Raw genomic sequence first — 6,008 nt, forward strand, 5'->3', positions numbered from 1 at the left:
AATCTCAGCCCGTACGCCGATTTTTCACATTATAAAAATCCATATTTTATCATATTCTCATAAAACAATATTTCATTATAATTTCTACTCATGCCACACAAAATAAGTTTCATACATATTTTAACATACCATCGTTTTCAGTAGTATTTCCCAAATATAAAACATATATAAATATATTTATTTTCCTAAAATCAGATGTTGTAATAACATACATACATTTTCATAAAATAACTAGTTAAGTTTATCCCCTTACCTAATTCCTGAAAAGCCCCTAAGATAATCAGTCTCATACTCGTAGGGCTCCCCGCTTAACACCCTGAAAATGATATTTCCTAGAACTAAAGTTCAATATTTCTACGTGTACTACACTTCCTACAATTGTCAAGAAACCAAATATTGAGTAGAAAGCCTTACCCTAGATTTATGATGGTTTCCAACGTAGCCCCACCGACGATTCACTCCAACAGATTGAAGAGAACTCTCCCAGGAGTGTCATGGTGCCTTCAGATCGTCGATCCAGTGAAGAATGGACCCAGAAAACTAGAGACAATGTTGGGGAACCGAAGGGAGAGAGAAGGGAGGATTTTGCGCCGAATTTCTATCAAAAAATCGCGTTTAGAACTATTTATACTGCGGCCTTTGTCGATGAGCCACGTCACCTCATCAAAGAGGTCATAAAGGGAGTTCGTCGACGAACTCTATTTCTCATCAACGAAATTTAGAAATGAGAGGATTGCACTTCGGTATTTTCTCGTCGACGAGCCCAATTGTAACTTCGTCAACGAGGCATGTTGCCTCTTTCTTTATCCCTTCCAATTTCTATTTCCTCCCTCTCTAATATTATTTAAATATTATAATTATTCAGGTTACTACACCTTAGGTCCTAGCACAAGCACATAAGATGTCCAAAAAATCACTTATAATATCAAGGGAATTAATTGAAGGGAAAAATGGACACAAAGGGCAAAATTGTGAGGTTTTGGGTGACCAAACCTCGGGTGTTCAAGATAGCTCGGGCGACCGAACCCTAGATGAGTTAAAATGTTGACTTTTGTTTCGGGCGATCGAACCTGTTGAATTAGGTGTAATCCCAAGAGGGGGGTGAATTGGATATTTTAAAATTCTTTGACCCTATTTACCACTTAGTCCCTATTTGTATATTTAACAAATCAATGGTACGAACTTATGACTGAGTTAAAGTTATTTTATCAATGAGTTAGGTTTACCCAGTTAATTGTGTGTAAAGTAATTCACCATCCACATGCAATGCAATTAATATAATGTAATGCTAAAAGTAAAGAGTAAAGGGAAAAGAGAAGACAAACGCGGTTTTTACGAGATGGAGCTTTCCTTACCATTCGTTGCTTACAATAGGTACAACTTCCTCCTCCCCCCTTACTTATAAGAGATACAGCTCTCTCCTCAAACCTCGGTTCACACACCGAACCGTGTATACAATAGAATCTATAAAGACACTCAAAAAACTACTTCCAAACAAAAGCTTATGAGTACAATTCAAATTCCTAATACATTTACCATATAATATAATCTGAAGCTCAGAATGTATGAAATGATATAATCGTTTATGTATGATATGCTTTAACACACAAATCCCTTTTTATCAAATCTCCCAAAAATGTTTGTATAAACCAAAGCTTTGGAGATATTACGTTAGATCTTTGAATATAAAGATAGCTTTGTAGATTACAAAGATGTTACACCCACTTTGTAAAAATTATTTCACGAAATATGTTAACCTCAATAACATTTCAATCTTAATGTGATCTAGGTAATATTTGACCTGATGTATATGTATATGTATCTCTAAGATGATGATACCAAGGATCAACACTCTTTTTATATGATTTTCTAAAAATATCCTTCAATATATATATATATAGCTACAAACATAAATGATCTTCAAATAAGTAGGTTTGTTATATTGAAAATATCAACTCTTTGAATGAAATCTCGCTTGAATAAAAAGTGTTTAATCAATACCAAAAGTTCTTATCAAGTTGTAAAATTCTTAATGAAATGATTTGCTATATGCACACACAAGATTAACTTATTAACAAGAATTCAAAAATAGATTTTGCAATGATATACTCTATGAAAAATGGATATCAACAAGTAGATCGGCTATATAAAAAGAAACTTTATCCAACTAACTCTTATCAAAAATATGATTTATCAAACCTCAATATTAGAATGAAGGAACCATATGAGTAGCTAAGTTCCACTTAGATATTCTGAGTAGATTTTCCCAAAGATGATGTGTAGAAGCTAGAGCGTAGGCAAACGTACAACAATCAACTCAAGAATCTTAGTTTTCTTTTCAACACAATGTGTTCTTTTCTTTACGTTGATCTTCTTGTGTTTTTTATATCTACTAGGGTTTAGATAATCAGTATTTATAGTGTCTTACCCTTAGAATTGATCTCAACCATTGGATTATGAGATAACTCGCGTGTTTGCTCAATAAAAATCATATTTTTAAGTTTTCCAGCAAGTTCAGATGATAGAGGCCAAGGGCCCAGAGGACCGAAGTCATTGTTAACCTTTGAAAAAGTAGCCTAGACACAAGGTCAGACGACCAAGGTCAAGGTTCAGATGATCGAAGTGTCGAGTTCAGACGACCGAGGTCAAGGTTCAGTCATCTGAGGTGCTTCTGCCAGATTCTATTTGTCACCCATAAATCTTCAGACGACTGAACTTATTCTTCAGACGTCTAAGGAAATTCTTCAGATGACTGAGGTTGAGTTCAGTCAACCAAAGTCCCCAATTTTTGAATTTTTCCTTTCTAATTTAAAATTCTACTTTGCTCTCCTTCTTGCGTCTTTTATAAAACATATTTTCCATGATTTTAAAAGTATTTCTAAGTCCATGAAAGTCCCCTAATGATATACATGAAATGCATGAATCCTAAAGTCTTTCTATGTTATGTTGAGCCTCAAATTAAATCACACGAAAATGTAAATACATGAGGTCTAAGTACCCATTCCTAAGATGTGCTTGAATTTTGCCGCTTGCATCTTGATTCTCGTACTCTTTGAGTTCCATGGATCTTGACAAGATATATATGCTTTACTTTAAGGCTTCCATGACTCTTTATCCCTCCGTGCATGCTTAATATAAGCCATGTTCACAAATTCAATGCACAGATCAAATACCAAGTGATTTGTCATTATCAAAACCAGATTGAACTCGTAGAGTCAACAATCTCCCCCTTTTTGATGATGACAAATGCACTAGCAAAAATATATATAATGGGTTACGCCAAACAAGGCTCTCCCTCAATTAATGCTTTAAATATTCAATGAATGACAATATGCTCATGATGTTTCAACAATTTTTGTTATTATACTTCTCCCCCTTTTGCACAATTAGTTTGCCAATCATTTTTGCTCCTAATATTTCTCCCCAATTCTTATTTATGCTTTTTCTCCTGATTTCTATATTATTTTTGCTCCCAATTTTCTCCCCCTTTTGACATCAACAAAAAGGTGTAAAATAAGAAAATATGAGTAGACGTACCCTTATGTTCTTCTTCCCTTAGAAATCTTAAGGTTGTAAACGTGTTCAACCATTAGATAAAAAAAAAATCCTTCACATGCTTTTTGACATCAACTATCCCCCTTGCTAACGCATACATTTCAAAGGTTACATGAGGATACCAAATGTTGATTAAATGTAATGTCGAATTTTTTATACCAATTGTTGATTAATGCAATACCAAGTGATTACATCATAAGTGACGTTGCTCCCCCTGAATTATATCATATAACATAATTCTAGGCAACCTCTCAACTATGCTTGAGACCTAATTCACCCCTAATTTTGATAAACTTATCCTCCGCAAGTTGTTTTGTGAATATATGTGCCCATTGTTCATCTGTGCATACAAACTCTAGTGTCACATCCCCTTTTTGTACATGGTCACGAAGAAAGTGATGTCGTATTTGTATGTGCTTAGTTTGTGAATGTAATATGGGATTCTTTGAAATATTTATCGCACTCGTATTATCGCATCTAATAGGGATTGTTTCATAACTTAATCCAAAATCCTTTAGTTGTTGCTTCATCTAAAGCATTTGTGCACAACAACTACCTATCGCTACGTATTCAGCCTCAGCTATGGAAAGAGCAACTGAATTTTGCTTCTTGGAAAATCAAGAGACTAAGGAATGTCCTAAGAAATGACAAATACCACTAGTGCTCTTCCTATCCACTTTGTTACCCGTAAAATCAGCATCTAAATAGATTAAAATCTTAAAAGATGTGTACTTAGATACCATAATCCAATTTCCACGGTTCCTATCAGGTATCTAAGTATTCGTTTAACGGCTAACAAATGTGACTCTTTTGGTGCAGACTGAAATCTTGCACACAAACATACGCTAAACATTATATCAGGTCTATTAGCAGTCAGGTATAATAAACTACCAATCATTCCACAATAAAGTTTGACATCTACTGGTATACCTTGTTCATCTTTGTCTAATTTCAATGAAGTGCTCATAGGTGTACCTAGTACTTTTCCATCTTCCATATTAAACTTTTTGAGTAGGTCTCTAATATACTTCAATTGATTTATGAATATTCCATGTTTTGCTTGTTTGATCTGAAGTCCTGGGAAGAAATTTAGTTCACCCATCATGCTCATCTCAAATTCATTTTGCATAGTATTGGCAAATTCATCACATAGTTCTTAATTTGAAGTGCCAAATATGATGTCATCTACATATACTTGCACTAGGAGAATATCATCTTGCTTAGACTTTATGAATAGGGTTGCATCTATCTTTCCTCCTATAAATCCATTTTCTAATAGAAAGCCGCTTAGCCTTTCATACCAAGCTCTAGGAGCTTGCTTTAAATCGTACAAGGCTTTTGTCAGTCCATATACATGATCTGGATTCTTATGGTTTTCAAGGCCTGGGAGTTGTTCTACATACACTTCTTCATTTATATAGCCATTTAAAAATGCGCTTTTGACGTCCATTTGATATAACTTGAAATCCTTAAAAGCTGTATATGCTAAAAGCATTCGAATGGCTTCCATTCTAGCTACAGGTGCAAATGTTTCTTCAAAATCTATACCTTCTTCTTGATTATATCCTTGAGCTACTAATCTAGACTGGTTTCTCACAACTATTCCATGTTCGTCCTTTTTATTCTTATATATCCACTTGGTTCCAATGATTGACTTATCCTCAAGTCTAGGAACTAGTGTCCATACTTTATTTCTCTTAAATTGATTTAACTCTTATTGCATGGACAACACCCATGATTCATCCTCTATAGCTTCACTCGCATTCTTAGGTTCTTCTTGAGATAGAAATGCAAAATGGCTAATCATGTTCCTAAGACAGGAGCGAGTGGCTACTCCATGTAATGGTTCACCTATTATTTGATCTTTGGGATGATTCTTTATATATTTCCATTATCTAGGTGGTTCATTAACCTCATTTTCAGTTTGATCAATTTCAATGGATGGTTCCTTAAGTTCATTTTTCTTTTCTGAATCATTCTCAATGGATAGTTTCTCAAGTTCCTTATTTATCTCAAATTCATCTTCATCAGCTCTTTTGGAGAAGAGATTTGACTCATCGAACACTACATGAATAGACTCTATGACCGTCAATGTTGGTTTGTTGTATACTCTATAGGCTTTACTATCTAATGCATACCCAAGGAAGATGCTTTCATCAGATTTCACATCAAACTTTACTAGGTATTCATTATCTCTAAGCACAAAACATTTACAGCCAAAGACATGAAGATATGATATGTTTGGTCTATGGCCATTCCATAACTCGTACGGAGTCTTATTAAGTGATGGTCTAATCAATACTCTATTTAGAACATAACAGGCGGTATTCACTACCTCAACCCAGAAGTACTTAGGTAATTTATATTTGTTAAGCATAGTTTTGGCCATTTCTTGTATAGACCTATTCTTCCTTTCAACTACTCTGTTCTGTTGTGGTGTTCTAGGTGTTGAA

Source organism: Malania oleifera, chromosome 8, assembly GCF_029873635.1.
Source record: "Malania oleifera isolate guangnan ecotype guangnan chromosome 8, ASM2987363v1, whole genome shotgun sequence".
In the NCBI taxonomy this organism is placed as follows: domain Eukaryota; kingdom Viridiplantae; phylum Streptophyta; class Magnoliopsida; order Santalales; family Ximeniaceae; genus Malania; species Malania oleifera.